This window comes from Dipodomys spectabilis, unplaced genomic scaffold, assembly GCF_019054845.1.
Source record: "Dipodomys spectabilis isolate Male_0828 unplaced genomic scaffold, ASM1905484v1 ptg000599l, whole genome shotgun sequence".
Taxonomy (NCBI): Eukaryota; Metazoa; Chordata; class Mammalia; order Rodentia; family Heteromyidae; genus Dipodomys; species Dipodomys spectabilis.
Window position 1 is genome coordinate 1,987,772 of NW_024871276.1, and position 17,616 is coordinate 2,005,387.

The following is a 17,616-nucleotide window of genomic DNA, read 5'->3' on the forward strand; positions in this document are numbered from 1 at the left end:
AAATGGTGAACCCCAAGTTGTATCTTTATATTCTCTTGGTTTCTAAGACTCAACTTTTCTGTTTATTCCCTTTCCTCAATTTAGAGTTATATAGTGCTCCTCAATACTAGAGTTTTATTAGAACCATCTTAGATTATTTTATTGAAAGAATACTAAAGGCATTGGCCCTTCTGGAACCACTAAATCAGTGGACAGGCATCTCATTCCTCTCTCTTTCCCTGCCACGAGTTTCCTTGCTTCCTTCTTCCAGGTTCAGTCTTTGTCTCCTTCTGATTCCATCTCTGCCTCTTCCCCTCCCTGTGACGCATCCTTGAAAGTAGCCATCTGTCACCATGCTGTCTGATACTTCATCTCTGTTCATTGTTCCTGTGATGACACAGCCTAATGCCCACTCTATCAGCATTTTAGATAAACCAGGGAAAGCACAGCTAGCAAATAATCCAATACTGAGTCCCATTTGATAGAGGAGGTTCTGAGTAATTGATTTTTACCTCTCGTTGCCTGATTGCTTGAGGTCACCAATGGCAGAGTTAGGAACATTTTTGCCTAGTGAATAAAAATATTGGGTGACAAAACTAGGCAGGGACTTATGAAAGAAAGAGAACTATAGACCCATTTCTTTGATGAACATCGATGCAAAACTTCTCAACAAAATTTTGGTCAATCAACTTCAACAATTCACCCCAAAAAATCTTACACCAAAGCCGGGCACCAGTGGCTCATGTCTGTAATCCTAGCTACTCAGGAGGCTGAGATCTGAGGATTGTGTTTCAAAGCCAGCCCAGGCAGGAAAAGTCTGTGAGACTCTTTATCTCCAATAAACCACAGGAAAACTAGAAGTGGCACTGTGGCTCAAGCGGTAGAGTGCTTGCCTTGAGCTGAAGAGCGCAGGGAAAGCACCCAAGCCCAGAGTTTAAGCCCCATGATTGACCAAAAAAAAATTATACACCACCACCAAACAGGATTCATTTCAGGGATGCAAAGCTGGTTCAATATATGTAAATCAATTAATATAATTCATCACATCAACAAGAGCAAGGATAAGAACCATATGGTTATCTCAATGGATGCAGAAAAAGCATTTGACAAGATCCAACACCCCTTTATGATAAAGGTTCTAGAAAAACTAGGAATCTAGGGAACATTCCTCAATACAATAAAGGCTGTATATGACAAACCTATAGTTAGCATTATACTCAATGGTGAAAAACTAAAGCCATTTCCTTTAAACTCAGGAATGAGACAAGGAGGTCCACTCTCTCCACTTCTCTTCAATCTAGTATTAGAAAGCCTAGCTACAGTAATAAGACAAGGTGCAAACATAAAAGGGATCCAAATAGGGAAAGATGAAGTAAAACTCTCCCTCTTTGCAGATGACATGATCTTGTATTTAAAGAATCCCATAGACTCCACTCCCAAATTATTCAAGCTGATTCAAAACTTTGGCAAAGTGGCAGGGTATAAAATTAACCCTTAAAAATCAATGGCTTTTCTGTATGACAAAAATGACAGGAGCATGGCTGAAATCAGGAAAGCAACTCCATTTGTAATAGCCCCACAAAAAATAAAATACCTAGGAATTAACTTAACCAAAGAAGTGAAGGACCTGCAAAAGTACATCAAAGCAGAACTTAGAAAGTGGAAAAACCTCCCATGCTCCTGGATTGGAAGGATCAACACCATGAAAATGGCAATACTTCCCAAGGCTATCTACAAGTTCAGTGTGATACCTATCAATATTCCAGCCTCATTCCTCAAGGAAATAGAAGAGGCAATCCAAAAATTCATATGGAACAATAAAAGACCTGAATAGCAAAAATGATCCTTATCAGAAAGAACAGTGCTGGAGGAATATCAATACCAAATTTCAAACTCTACTATAAAGCCATAGTAATCAAAACAGCTTGGTACTGGCACAAGAAGAGACCTCAGGACCAATGGAATAGAATTGAAAATCCGGAAATGAACCCACAGACCTATAGCCACCTAATCTTCAATAAGGGAGCTAAAAAAAATAGAATGGAAGAAAGACAGTCTCTTCAGTAAATGTTGATGGCAAAACTGGTTAATCACTTGTAGAAAACTAAAGCTAGATCCTTATATATCACCCTTCACCAGAATCAACTCCAAATGGATCAAAGAGCAGACACTCTGAAAACATTACAGGATGGAATAGAGAAAACTTAGGTCTCCTTGGCACAGGCCAAAATTTTCTTAATAGAGACCCAGAAACACAACAAATCAAAGAAAGGTTGGACAAATGGGATTGCATGAAGCTGTAGAGCTTCTGCATGGCAAAGGACATAGCTAGCAAGATCAATAGAAAGCCTATGGATTGGGGGAAGATCTTCACTAGCCATACAACAGACAAGGGTCTCATATCTAAAATACACCTTGAACTCAAAAATTAAATCCCCCAACAACAAATCCTCAAAGAAACAACTGCCCAATAAATAAGTGGGCTAAAGACTTAAAGAGAAACTTCTCTGAAGAGGAAAGAAGGATAGCCAGTAGACACATGGAGACATGTTCATCCTCTCTAGCCATAAAAGAAATGCAAATTAAAACAACATTGAGATACCACCTCACCCCAGTTAGAATGGCTATAATCAAGAAATCTAATGACAACACATGCTGGAGGGGATATGGCCAGAATGGAATCCTAATGCATTGTTAGTGGGAGTGTAAACTTGTTCAACCACTTTGGAAAGTAGTATGGAGGTTCCTCAAAAGACTCCACATAGAGCTCCCCTATGACCCAGCAATCCAACTTTGGAGCATTTACCCAAATGATCAGAAACAAGACCATACTAAAAGCTACCAGCACAACTATGTTTATTGCAGCATTATTTACCATAGCTAAGATATGGAACCAACCCAGATGCCCCTCAGTAGATGAATGGATCAAGAAAATGTGGTACATATACACAATGGAATTTTATGCCTCCATCAGAAAGAATGACATTGCTCCATTTGTTAGGAAATGGAAAGACTTGGAGAAAATTATATTAAGTGAAATCAGCCAGGCCCAAAGAAACATAAGTCCCATGGTTTCCCTTATTTGCAATAACTGGTATATGTCTGGGACAAGCAGAAAAGGTCAGCTAAGATGCAGTTAAGCAAAATGAACCCCAAGATAGGGACACAAGTATTTTTTTTCTTCCCTGCTATTGTTTCTAACCTATTTATAAGGTACCATGTGATTTTTTTTTATATGTCCCTCCCCTATGGTATAACCCCTGTTTTCACTCTATTTGATGTTGGTAGAATTTGTGGAGGGGAAGGGAAAATACAAAATGTTTAAATAGGAATACAGGTGGACCCATTGCAACAATGAGATGTACAAGATGCTATGTCGAAAAATGAACTTTACAATTTAGGCGGTGGGGGTATGTGTGAGTGAAGAGGTGAGGGGGTGTAGTTGAGGAGGTGGGAAGACGGGATGGTAGGGGAAAAATAAAAGAGGAGGCAACAATGCTGGATAAGAAATGTACTCATTACCTTGCTCATGTAAGTGTAACCCCTCTGTACAGTATTTTCACAATAAAAAACTTATTTAAAAATATATTGGCTGAAAGAGCAATTTTAGCTACAAATTCATAATGTTTGTCACCTGAATGATACTAAGGATGGAGCCTGCGCCTTATCTGTGCAGACCCCAGTAGGAACACCAGTGGACTCTCTTACCCCCATATTCGACTCAGCAGTTGATAATTAATAGCAGTAACCATTATAACCAGTTCAGTGTCAGGGATTATTTCTTCTACTGATTCTTCTTTTAGTGAAAGTGTCAGGATCTGTATCTCTGGGAAGGAACACCAACAAAACCAATTTGTTTTGGCTCTGAGTAGACAGAAGAGGGTGCTTGCTAGATCTCTCTGGGATATGGGCCTTTGGTGGTGCAGTATGTCTAGGTCCTAATTTCCAGAGCTGATATCCAAGTTGGATGAGAGAGAGGTGGTGTGTGCCCATGAGATGAGCAAAGGGATAGTGAGCAATAAGGGAAAGAGGGAAGAAAGAGGATAAAATAGACAAAAAAGGCCTTTACCCTCATGGGTATAATACTTTGATTCCAGCTACTCCCCTATTATTTCTGATCTCTGCATCTTCAGAATCAATATAAATCTCATTTCTTAGGTTTTTTGAATTGTCTCTTTCTGGGATCCTACAGCACCCAGGCTTTTCTATGAGTTGTAGGTCTGGCTCTTATATTAAGCTTCATTTCAGATATTCGTTTTTGAGCAAATGATATCCTACCTGTGAAATCAAGTTTTTCCAGTTGTCAAGTTGTAAAGATCATTTTCCTCAGTGCGACCTGGACACCTCTGTGTTTCCCTTTGCTGATGGAGCAGAGCCTGAGTTTAAAATTATTTATTTTTATTATCCTTAAAATAGTTCCAATTCAACATGTCAGTTTGTGACTACATTGCTGCTTTATCAGTGTTATCATTTCCTCCCATCTCTTTCTACCTCACTTATCCTTTGAACTTACACAATAGAATTTATTTATTTACTTATTATTTATTTTTGTTGGTTGTGGGGCTTGAACTCAGGGAATAGGTGCTGTCCCTGAGCCTCTTTGCGCTCAAGGCTAGGGCTCTACCACTTGAACCACTGTGCTACTTCTGGGTTTCTGGTTGTTAGTTGGAGATAAGAGTCCCACGGATTTTCCTGCTGGGGCTGGCTTCAAACTGTGGCTTCAAACTGTGATCCTCAGATCTCAGCCTCCTGAGTAGCTAGGATTACAGGTGTGAGCCATTGGTGCCAGGCCACCCAATTTCATTTATACATTGAGTAAAAGGCATTATTGATTCTGATCTTTGCTTGTTCTGTGTATGTGTGTGTGTGTATGTGTGTGCACGTGTACATGTATTTTCTAGTTTCACATTCTTTTAAAATCATCACCACTGGGTAAGATTTTTATCGCTTGAGTCAACTTCAACCACTAAACAACTGGAAAAGAAGTGACCAATGGTGCCAAATACTTGTTGAAATTTTATTGGAGTAAAGCTGTAGTTTCCAGCCTGATGGCGTATTTTTTTTACAACTGTAAACACACTGCCTAGTCTATCTCATTTTAAATGGCAGTGGTCTCTTCCTTTTGGTCCCCAAAAACATCTTTGGAAAGAATTATGTGGTTAAACAGCATGGTGTCAGTTTATAAGGTAGGAGGTAATGTGTCTAAATCATCCAGCCTATCATGAGAGGCTTCATTCACAGTGTAGATGTTGGCAGTTTTGAAGCACAAGCATTTGCTCAGTGACAGATCTGTGCCTGGGAGTATGTTAGGTGCTGGAAACACATGGATACTCTAGCCTCCACTGACAGAGTGTGTAGAGTGCATTTTCCTTCATTATATGTCTTCAAGACTCCTTCGAGTTATATGTCTGTCTCTCTAGACAACACTTGCATTGCTTGGAGCAGCATAGCATGGTAGGCAGCCTGTAGTGTGGTTGAGTTTGACTTAAGAGCACAATTAGAGAGATTTCAACCTAGCCTGATTTAGACATAAAAAAAGATCCTATCTTAGCTGAACACTGGTGGCTTACACCTGTTATATTTTTTATGCAGGAGGCCGAGACCTAAAAATCATGATTTGAAGCCAGCTTGAGCAGAAAAGCCTGTGGGACACTTACCTTCAATAAACTACTCAGAAAAGGCTGGAAGTGATGCTGTGGCTCAAGTGGTAGAGGCTTGAGCCAAAGAAACTTAGTCATGGCACCCAGGACCAACACATACACACACACACAGACAGAGGAAGACCCAATCTTGAAAATTACCCATGTGAGAAGGGACTGGAGGCATGACACAAGTACTAGGGTGTCTACCTTGAGTTCAGTCTCCCATAGTACCATTAAAACAAACAAAACCTTCATTGACTTGATTTCTTATTCACTGTAATGTGGATATATTTTAGGATATATTTTAGGATATATATATATATATTTGTGGATATATTTAATGTGGATATACAATTAGCTCTTGCAGAGCTAATTGTATGGCAGAACATTTTTGATGATTTGAAGATATAAAAAAGATTATGTGGCCAGTTATGAATATTTTTGAGGGTGCCCAAACATAAGCCTAAAATCATTGAGGCAGAATTAAAAATCTGAGAAATACTAGTTATAAGATCAAATACTGTAATTTTATCTTTCTTTATAGTTATGTAATTTAGATACATACCATATCCTTTTTATATCTATTTATCTATTGTTGGGAACCTTGGCTAGTTCTACCGTTTGGCTGTTGTGAACAAAGTTGTCATAAACATGGATATACCGGTCAGAAAAAAAAAGATCAAATATCAGTTTTATTCCTCAGATGCCTCCAAGGTGCTTGGTTCTTGGGGCCTAGTTGGGGTGAGGCCCTTACTTCTTCCTGTGACTAGCACCACACCTAGCAGTCTGCACCATGGCTTCCATCTCCAAACTCCCCTATATCTACTCTACCTTCGTCCTGCACCACGATGAGGTCACCTGTCACAGAGGATAAGTTCAGTGCCCACATCAAAGCAGCCCAGGATGAATGTGGAACCTTTCTGGCTAGGCCTGTTCTCAAAGGCCCTGGCCAGTGTCAACATCTGCAATGTCAGGGCTTGGGGGCCTGGCACCAGCTGCAAGTGCTGCTCCAGCTGGAGTTCCTGCCCCAGCTGAGGAGAAGACAGTGGAGGCCAAGAAGGAAAAATTGGAAGAGTCTGACAATGATCTGGGCATCGATCTTTTTGACTAAACCTCTTTGTAACTTATTCAATAAAAGCTGGACTCTTAAAAAAAAAAAGATCAGCTACCGAAGTATTTAATCCATGGATAGTGAGTAGGAGTTCCAAGGGGACTTTGACTGTATAGATTTGTTGTGTAATGAAGAAACTTCAGTGTCCAATGGTCACAGCAGAGGCAATTGCCCAACTAAACTGATTCCTTAGTTTGTCATTTACAACAGGTTTTCATGAATTGATGGTAAAAGTACAAAGAAAACACTTAATTGGGAAAATACTCACATGAGTTCAATGGTCAGTACTGTCTTTAATGTCTAAGACTTCATTATTCTTGGATTGGTGTCAGGGCTAGTGTCAAGGAACTACTTTGAACTTAATTTCTTATTGCTCATTAGGCAACCCCTGGTGGGTGATTATAACACCATTGATGAATTGATTCTATCTGACAGCCAGACAATGTAACTCTCTCTCAAGGAAGTTATCTGAGGATGGAAGTAGGTTGCAGCAGTTGTTGTGGCCACAGAATTGGAAAAGGCAGCAGTAAATTTAGTCCCTTACTATATAGGGAGCCCAAGACATCATCTTTCTCTCTCCTTTTTGCCAGGCAATTCAAAGACAAGCAATTGTGAGGGAGTAAAGGAATGAAAGGGCTCTCAGGGACACATGGCTGTTCCAGAGAAGAGCTTTAAACAGAGAAAAAGAGGCTTTATCTAAACCATGAATGGGTCTCTCTTCCCTCCCATAAATCTGCTGTAGTTAGGACAGAATAAGGAAGGGGTCTGTGAAGTCTGCCTTTGCAAGTATTCCATGACCTTACTTGGAGTCATTTTGTACAATCATTTTACTGTCTGAATGCTGAGTTCAAGGAAGGCCAAATTAGTATATGACTGCAGAAGAGAGAGACCAAGAAGAAGGCAACTTGACCTACCCAAAATATACAATGTGTGACACATAAGGGATCAGCACCATAGAAGACTAGCTGGTCATATTTTATATATATATATATATATATATATATATAGTATATATATAATATGTGTATATATATATATATATATATACACACACATATATATACATACTTCTGTGGTCACTGGTAGCATAACAGGATTTCCATCAACCAGTACTACCCTTCTTTAGCCAATAATGTTCTCTACTCAGTAATGCCTTCCCATCAGGGATAGGGCTCATTCATAAAAATAGCACCTTGGTGTGACATGCTGTTTTTCCTAGAATTAAAAAATGCTATAAAATCCATTTAAGTGTCTAAAATATATTTAAAAAATATGTTTATACTTCTGTGAGTAGAATTTTGGAAGCTGGGAAAATGTGATGATATTTGTTGCCCTTGGTTATTTTGGGTCTTTGTCACATTAAGATTTGAGGAAAAAGAAAGGCTTATTCATTATGCTGTTTGTGTGTGTGTGTGTGTGTGTGTGTGTGTGTGTGTGTGTGTGTACAGTGTTCAATTCCTACTGGTAATGTCATGGATTACAGTAACTGTGGTAGTCATTTCTAGATTAGAAGATTAGAAGAGATTAGAAGAAATTTATTTCTCTCTTTCTTAAAATATATTTCTATTTTTTGATTCTTCTTTTGCAATGATAATCTGTTGCTTTAAAACCACAGAAAAGCTGGCTGCCAGTGGCTCATGCCTGTAATGCTAGCTACTCAATAGGCTGTGATCTAAATGTTGGGAGTCAAAGTCAGCCCAAGTAGGAACCTCTCTGAGACTCTTATCTCTAATTAACTACTAAAAAAGTAGTAGTGGATCTGTGGCTCAAGTGGCATAGCACCAGCCTTGAGCAAAATAGCTGAGGGACAGTGTCCAGGTCCTCACTTCAAACCCTAGTACTAGCACAGAAACAAAATAACCTTTGAAATCAAACAAAAACAAAAGCAACAAACAAAATTGCTTTGAAAGAGATTCATGGCTTAATCTCTAAAACAATCCTGTAAGTAGGGGATCTTAATATATCTCTCTGTATTTCAGTTTGGAATAGAATCTGATTTTTCTAAGATCTCATTTGGATTTCCAGCTCTTTTTTTTTTCTTTTTTGGTTGGTTGTAGGGATTGAACTCAAGACCGGGGCACTGTCCCTGAGCTCTGTTTGGCTTAAGCCTTAGCACTCTACCACTTTGAGCCACAGCTCCACTTCTGGTTTTTGAGTCGTTAATTGGAGATAAGAGTCTCATGGACTTTTCCTGCCTGGGCTGACTTCAAACTACAATCCTTAGATCTCAGTCCCTTGAGTAGCTAGGATTATAAACATGAGCCACTAACACCTGGCTGATTTCCAACTCTTGTTTGCTGCTTTATTACTCTATGACAAACAGGCCTAATTATAATAAAGAGAGCAAACAAAACTCTTCTTAATGTCCACTTTCCTTAGGGACCCATTAGCCCAGGACTATTCCATGACATTTCCTTCCAAAGCCTTATCAAGATCAGTTCATTTGAATTTTATGGTTCTTATAAGTCCCAGGTTGGGGAGAGAAGGCCCTGGAGAAAGAGGGCAGCGGAGGGGGCCAGAGCGCCATAACTATATGAAAGGTTTGACCTTCTCTTAACCTATCTCACTCAAAAGGTTATGCTCTTTTATTTAATTAAAAAACCCTGTATTTCTCAGAGTGCATTCACAGGTACCAGGAAAACTTATTAAAATTCGACTCTACTGTGTTCAGAAAGAACATTTACATGTGGCACCAGCGCAGACATACTTCTAATTCATGTGAAGGGCACTGAAGGAGAGAAGCAGAGTTTGTATTCAGCTGCGGTCCCACTGGTGCTTGTTAAGGTGGCTTATGGTTTCATGGCCTGGCTACTTTCCAGGAGGGTTTACCAGAGTTCTTACAGAGAAGACACTGTGAGGCTGAGGTAAAGGTGAGCCCAAGGTCGACAGTTGGACTTCTTGTCAAAGAATTGTAGCTGAACGGTCAGGAATGGCCAACACTTAGGCTAAATGCCACTGCTTCTGGCTAAGTGGCGGTGGCAGTCATTGCTAATTGATTTTTTGGCTGTGTTTGTGTGTAGTGTCTGCACCCTTGTGGCATTGTTTTAGGAAGTTACAACTAATTGATTATATGCATCCCTCAACAAGTTGAAACATACTGTCACCCCCTGGAGAGAGAGTAGAATGGCCATGGCATAACAAAGCGCCTAGCAGAGTCTATGTGTACATGCTTACAGCTCCATCACCACCAGGTTCCATTTCATGTCATCATTTTAAGTAGTCAAGTATCATGATCAATCTTCTATGACTGTGAGCTAGTTTTTCTGGGCTCTCATTAGCTCATCTCATGAGGAAATGAGTATTGCACTTTAATGTGAGACACACCTGATGAGAACAGAATCAAAAGGGCTGGATTCTGACCTCCCTCAACCTCACAAGGGTTTGTTTTTTAAAATCTATTAATGCAAAGCCATTTATCACCTTGTAGAACATGGGTGACTACTTCTTTCAACTGATATCATCCCATACAAGAGTATCAAAACCAGTCTGAACCCACATAGAAAGTTATGCATTTATTATTTATTATCAGATCCAATCCACTTTTAACATATGGTAGTCATTTGATGGAGGCTTTTGCTGTCCAACACTTCTTCTCTTCCTAAAAGCTTTTCTTTCCCAATGCCCTCTAACTTCATTCTAATTCATATTTAGTGTGTCTACACTCCTCCACACAAGGAGAGTACAGATAATCCTTCTCCTTCTGTGATTAATTTTCAAACCTTTTGCAGCTCTTGAATGCTTTTCCCTGGGAAGATTTTCTAAGCTCCCAACCTTATTACCTTACTTAGATGGCGATTACTGATAGTTCACCCATTGGTGAGCTGAAGGTTCTAGTCTTGAGATGTCTTACTGGATTATTTGCAAATACCTCAGCTACATGTATTAGCCTCACCCTTTAGTTCAAGGTGCCAGTTTGGCTTGTCAAGTAAATTTTCCTTTTAAATTACTATGGGAAATACGAAACTATGCAGGTCTTAAATAACAAAACAATAAAAATACAAAACTCCTTGCCATAACTATCAGGATTTCTTAAAAATTTGAATCCAAAACAGATGAAATATTCTACCAGTTACATCAAATTGTTTACAACACTTTTATTATACCTTCCTTAATATTGGTGACCACTAAACACGCACACACACACACACACACACACACACACACACACACACACACACACACATTCATTCATTCATGCTGGCTGCTAAATCAAGAGAGAAGAGACCAGAATTTTCCTTCTCAGGGGATAGATCAACTATCATTAAAGATGCTGAGAGCAAAACAGTAATTTGAGCCTCAGAGAGCAGGTTGGAAAAGAATAATTTGTGTTTCTGCTGTTGGCGTAAGGCTGAATCACAGTGAGTCCTTTCATTTGTTAGGCGTGCTTTCAGTCTTGGAACAAAGCAAGTCTATCAGGGTATAAATATATTTTCCCTGTTTTGCAAATAACATTTTGTTTTTCAGAAATCTAAGGCCAAGAAAAAGCCTTTCCAGTTCAGATATGAACACCTTGTCTATACTTTGACCAGAGCAAAATAAAACAGAGGAAGGTGGGAGGGAGGTGAGAGAGAGTGGACATAAAAGCAGGACTCACAGCATTTGAGTTGGAAAATGACAGTCACTTTTTCTTGCTTTTCATTTTCAGAAAGCCACAATCAATAACCCACTTGTACCTGTACCAAGGGGCATAAAAGCAGAGAATCCAATACAATGTATTAAAACTTTTAAATGTAAAGTGCAGAGGCAGATAGTTGTATTCTTGACATCCAATTTCTTGCATCAAAACAATGATTCCAAGTCTCATGGCTGGGAGAGAGTCTGAAGTAGAAGGAATTTCTTTCAGTTTTACAATTATCTTTTGTGCTCCCAGAATTGTATGTTTTCTTTTTTAAATTGTTTTCTTCTGAGTTGGTTAGCAACAATCATAATGATGCATAGATTTTGGAAATCAATTAGACTACGATTTTTGAAATGTGGATCGTGGCAGAACTGAGCCTACCCAAGTTCTGCTACGTCTTTGTCCAGAGTCAGCCTTGGGGTAAATTCCTTTTCTTCTGAACAGGTTTGCATGACATCATCACTCTGGACAACTAATGCCATTTATACTTTAGAATTAGAGAAAGAGAGCCCCGGAAAGCAAAAGAGCCTGTTTTAGTAGAACATGGTATTTCTTGCAGGTTCAAACATATTTTTTATTTTTTTGGTTTATATTATTTTGAATTGAACTTTTTTTTTTTTTTTGTCGGTCATGGGGCTTGAACCCTGGTCCTGGGCGCTATCCTGGTCCTGGGCACTCTTCAGCTCAAGGCTAACACTTTACCACTTGAGCCACAGTGCCACTTTTGGTTTTCTGGTGGTTTATTGGAGATAACCATGCCTGGGCTGGCTTTGAACCTTGATCCTCAGATTTCAGCTTCCTGAGTAGCTAGGATTACAGGCCTGAGCCACCGACATTCGGCTGAACTGAACATTTTCTAAGACAGAAAATTCCCCGTGGTTTAAAAAAGTTAGAAAAAGAAAACAAAAATAACACAGGCTTGGCAAGAAAAACAACACAGAGACATAATGAGTAAGCATTCTGCTTTGATGATGTCAAGGGTTGCTTTTCAATGCTTAGAAAAATTTAATTTGTTCTGAGTAACAAGATACTATTTTTCCTTTTGACATTTAAAGTGATCTATTTCTTTTCCATTTCAGTAGTGCTGGTTTATTTTATGCTACTATCCTATTTTGAGGATGAGTAAATGAGACCACCTGATGCCCATAAGTTAGACAGATAACTATCTTTTAAAGAAAGTGAATTTTACTGATAAATTGCCTTTAATTCATTTCTCTCTATCTTTACCACTCTGATCTTTACTGTGATTCTATTCTATTCTATTTTATCACATAAGCTATTGGTAATGCTGTATATTAAGACAGCATTCTTCTTTGGCAGATTTGGGCAATCAAGCACTTGACTTTTACCCTGAGAGGCATTACTTATGAAACAACCAAACCATCCTATTTGCCCTCCTTTTCCATGGTCAGTTTTGATTATGATCCTTGGCCTGTGGTTGTCAATCATGGAGAATAGACCATAGAAACAAGCCAGAAGAATGGCTATAATCAAGAACTCTAATAACAACAGATGGTGGAGGGGATATGGCCAGAAGGGAACCCTAATGCATTGTTGGTGGGAATGTAAACTTCTTCAACCACTTTGGAAAGCAGTATGAAGGTTCCTCAAAAGACTCCACATAGACCCAGCAATCCCACTTTGGAGCATTTACCCAAATGATCACAAACAAGAACATACTAAAGCTACCAGCACAACTATGTTTATTGCAGCATTATTTACCATAGCTAAGATATGGAACCAACCCAGATGCCCTCAGTAGATGAATGGATCAAGAAAATGTGGTATATATACACAATGGAATTCTATGCTTCCATCAGAAAGAATGACATCACCTCATTTGTTAGGAAATGGAAAGACTTGGAGAAAATTATATTAAGTGAAATCAGCCAGACCCAAAGAAATATAGGTCCCATGGTTTCCCTTATTTGCAATAAATGTCTGGGACAAGCAGAACAGGTCAGATAAGATGATGTTAAGTGAAATGAACCCCAAGATTGGGACACAAGTGTTTTTTTCTTCCTTGCTATTGTTTCTAACGTATTTTTAAGGTACCATGTGATTTTTTTTGTTGCTTTGTATGTCCCTCTCCCACGGTATAACCCCTGTTTTCAATGTACTTGATGTTGGTATAATTTGGAGAGGGGAAGGGAAAAAACACATTGTTTAAACAGGGATACATGTGGACCCATTGCAACAATGAGATGTACAAGAAGCTATGTCAAAAAATGAACTTTACAATTTAGGCGGGGGTGGGGGTTGAGGGGGGTGGGGGTGGGGAGTGTAGCTGAGGAGGTGGGAGGGAAGGGATGGTAGGGGAAAAACAAAGGAGGCAATAATGCTTGATAAGAAATGGACTCATTACCTTGCTCATGTAACTGTAACCCCTCTGTACAGTATTTTCACCATAAAAATTAAAAAAATTAAAAAAGAAAAAAGAAACAAGCCAGAGGAAAGTCACAAACCCAAAGAGATCAAACGGACCAGAAGAAATCCACCACCACCTAATCTGTGAACATAGGTCCCCAGAAAAAAGTTGAGGCTGCTGAGAACTGACTTTGCGAGTCTGTTGACTGTTCTCTTGGCGGACAGAGTGCTGCAGATGAACAATCCTCAGCCTTTGTTACCACAGATCTCAAATCCCCTCCCCTGCAGGCTAGTGGTAGACTGTAGTGTTCTGAAACAAACTTCCTAACTCCAGGGAACTGCTTTACTCCCTCTGAAGCTAGAATCCAAAGAAGAAAAGGCTCCAACTGAGTCCTACAGATCCCCTCCCATCTCTCTGCCTCGGTCCTCTTTTGTTATCTAAAGTGAGAATGTTACTCTGTTGAACTAAGAACTGGGAGTCCCTGGAAAACCAGATTTTTATCATGCTTCCTTGTTAGTGTCACATGGTCTCCAGAGGGCGCGCAGCCTGAGCAGAGTTTTCTAACCACATAATCATGTCACCCACCAGGGTTTGGATACTTTCTGACACTTTTTAATGCTTCCTCCCTCAGCCATCCTTCCTTCTTGAATACAAATATGAATGATGAATCTTTTATTGATACGAATGGCAACATAGACATTTCAGCTCCTCAGGAGTTGCTTTGGGACCTCCAGGACTGACAAGGCACAGTAAAATATCTATTTTTCCCTCTTGAGAATCAGCAACTTTTCCTTTGTATGTAAAGTTCCTTTGTAAATTCTGCCATGGCAATTTTCATGACAAACAAGTGTCTTTTTTTTTGTAGGAAAGGATGAGTAAATTCTTATGCACAGTTATCTTTTAAATGTCGGGGTTTAAAAAATATCAAAGATAAACAAGCAATTGGAGGGAAAGAGAAACTGAGGAAACTTAGAAAGCACGCAGAATGTTGAAATAGTTAGGATTTTGTCTTCCTGTCTTGCTGTTGAGAGTCTCACTTCAGATGTATAAGACTCATCTCTGAAAAACAGACTGGAACACATAATATGGACAGAAATTCATTTTATCTGTACCTGTAGGATCATAAACAATGGGGCTTTCAGACAATGTTTGGAAATAGATCAATTACTTAATTCTTATATTTTTTATCTCTGTATGACTGCATATGTGTATGTGTACATATATACGTGCACACATATACATACACAAGCAACCTTTCTGCTCCTAGCAAAATATCTGAAGAAAACTATAACTTTAGCTGGGCATTGGTGGCTCACGCCTGTAATCCTAGCTACTCAGGTGGCTAAGATCTGAGGATCAAGGTTCAAAGCCAGCCTGAGCAGGAAAGTCCATGAGACTCTCTCCAATTATCTCTTATCTCCAGAAATCCAGAAGTGGCACTGTGGCTCAAGTGGTAAAGTACTCTCTTTGAGCTCAAGAGCTCAGGGACAATGCACCCAGGCCCAGAATTCAAACTTTAGGGCCAACAACAACAACAAAAAAAAGAAAAAGAAAGAAAGAAAGAAAGAGAAGAAAGAATGGAAGGAAAGAAAGGAAGGAAAGAAAGAAAAAGAAAAAAAAAGAAAAGGAAAAAAGAAAACTATGATCTTGCAAACAGATGGAAAGGAAAATACGTAAGTGTAAATGTGATACTGAATCTCGACATAAGACCAGGCAATAGACAGTCTCTCTCTCTCTCTCTCTTTCTTTCTCTCTTTTTGTCAGTGAATCTTCTTCTGTAGTAACTCATTTCATAGCTGAAAAGACCCAGCAGCAGCAGCTTAGAGTTAAACAATGAAATCTTCTCAGAAAGAAGCAGCAGCTTTCCATTAGCAACTGTTGTCCACATTTAGCAAATTTAAACCTACTAGTTAGTATTTATTAAGCACCAGCAATTGCCAAGTGTTATAGAGCAACTGCTTTAACCCAGTTGCATGTCTTTGAAGTAGCTTATAAATGAATAAGAAAGGGAAAAACATTAGACAGAGAGAAAAAAGGGGAAACACTTTGGGGAGAATGCTAAAATAGTTTTGCAAGGTTTAATAATGCATGATACAGTGCCATTGATTCTGGCTATGTTAGAAGTGTCTTGAGGATAAAATATCTTCATCAGAAGGATCCATTTCTAGGAAATAATGAGTCTTAAGTCTGTATGATAAAGTTAAAAAAAATGGACCTCAAAGTCAGATACCCCAGAGATATGAATGTATTGATTCATAATTCGTATGGCTCCATAGGAGCAGACTACCTGAATTCTTGATATTGCAGAAGTTTTGAGCAATTTTTATTCACTACTTAGTTGGACATAGGCATCCAGAGATTGTTTCTCAGTTCCTGTCTCAGTGCACAGAGTGATACAGTCTTAGCTCTGTCCATGAATACATTGTACTTAGACTTAGCATCTCATAAAAGGAGCTGCTTTTTTTTTAATGATCAGATACTCTAAACATATTTCAGATTTCTTTCCTTTTACTGAGTAGGAATCACACATTTCAGCCTTGGAGGTGGATGGGGGAGCTAATTTTAGGATAGCTAAATATAGCTAGCTATCCTTTAAGACTTAATAATGGTGATATCCAGACTTCCACTCTCCTGAAGCTCCTCCTCATCCTCCAGCTCCCCTGAATTTTCCCTGCACAATGGATCCCATAAAATTCTGGCTTCTCTGCATCCGAGATATGCAGTCTCAATTAACTTCTCTGAACTAAAAGTATAGATGGACAAATAATAAAATGCGGTATAGAGAAACAGTGTAATATTACTCATCCTACTATTACTAAATCAAATAGACTAGATGTAAAGGAGAAATAGCACGGAGTACTGAGAGTAGGTACATTCCTGGTGGCAGAAAATAGAACAGTGATTTCCAGGGACTGATTTGGGAAAGGGAGTATTGTATAGTAGGCAGAATTTCAGTTGGGATTGAGGAAAAACTTTTGGAAATAGATGATGATGATTGTTACACAATAAAACAAATGTGCTTAATGTCATTAAATCATACATTTGAAATGGCTATAATGGTTAACTTTGTATTTTGTCTATGGACAAAATCCTATGCAACTAACAAGACACTGATTTGGGATAGGATATCAGCCAGCAATATTTATCAGAAAAGGCATTATTTGAGCAAAATTTTGAAAGACTACAATGGTATTTTTTTTAAACAAGTTTTATTGGGATCTAGTGATTTCAAAGCTGAGTATAATTCTGCAATGACTCTTTTAACAGAAGGCTGGCCCCGTTCATTTGTGCGTTCAATAAACAATACTAAGAATAGGGAAATTTTATTAGACATTGTAGATTCTGTGGGAAACAGCCCCAAATCTCTACCATATAACCTGGGTTCTATTACATGAGAGGGTTTGTTAGGAAGGTGGCTTTGAATACAAGCCTAAAGAATTTGGGCTTTAGAAAAACACCGAGATGGTACTTTTGGTTATCCTATAAAGTATGAACTGGCCAGATAACACAGGTTATGGGGAGACCAGTTAGGAAATGATCCAGTGCGAAGTGATAGAAACCTTATTTAAAGAAACTGGAAAAATAGAGAGGAATGGACTTGAAAGGTGCAAATCAAGCAGGAATGCCACTGGATTAGAAAGAGAGGGCTCTGTGTGAAAACATTTCAGATACCTTTTAGCATGGTTGCTTGAGAAGAATCAGGAGTGTAGTCAGCAAGTATAGTAATTCTGCTGGAAGTCCAAGATTGTGCAAGAAAGCTAAATGATGGCATTCAGTGATGATAATACCCAAAAGTTTGTTTATAGGATTCTGTATCTTTTATTTATTTTTGTGGTAGTCCTCAGGCTTGAACTAAGGGGCTGGGCATTGTCCCTGACTATGTTTGCTCAAAGCTAGC

At 38.9% G+C, this 17,616-nt stretch overlaps 1 pseudogene; it reads left to right on the plus strand.

Moving 5' to 3' along the window:
• The first annotated feature begins 6,414 nt into the window (after positions 1 to 6,414).
• On the plus strand, positions 6,415 to 6,768 carry LOC122100750 (annotated as a pseudogene).
• The last annotated feature ends 10,848 nt before the right edge of the window (positions 6,769 to 17,616 follow it).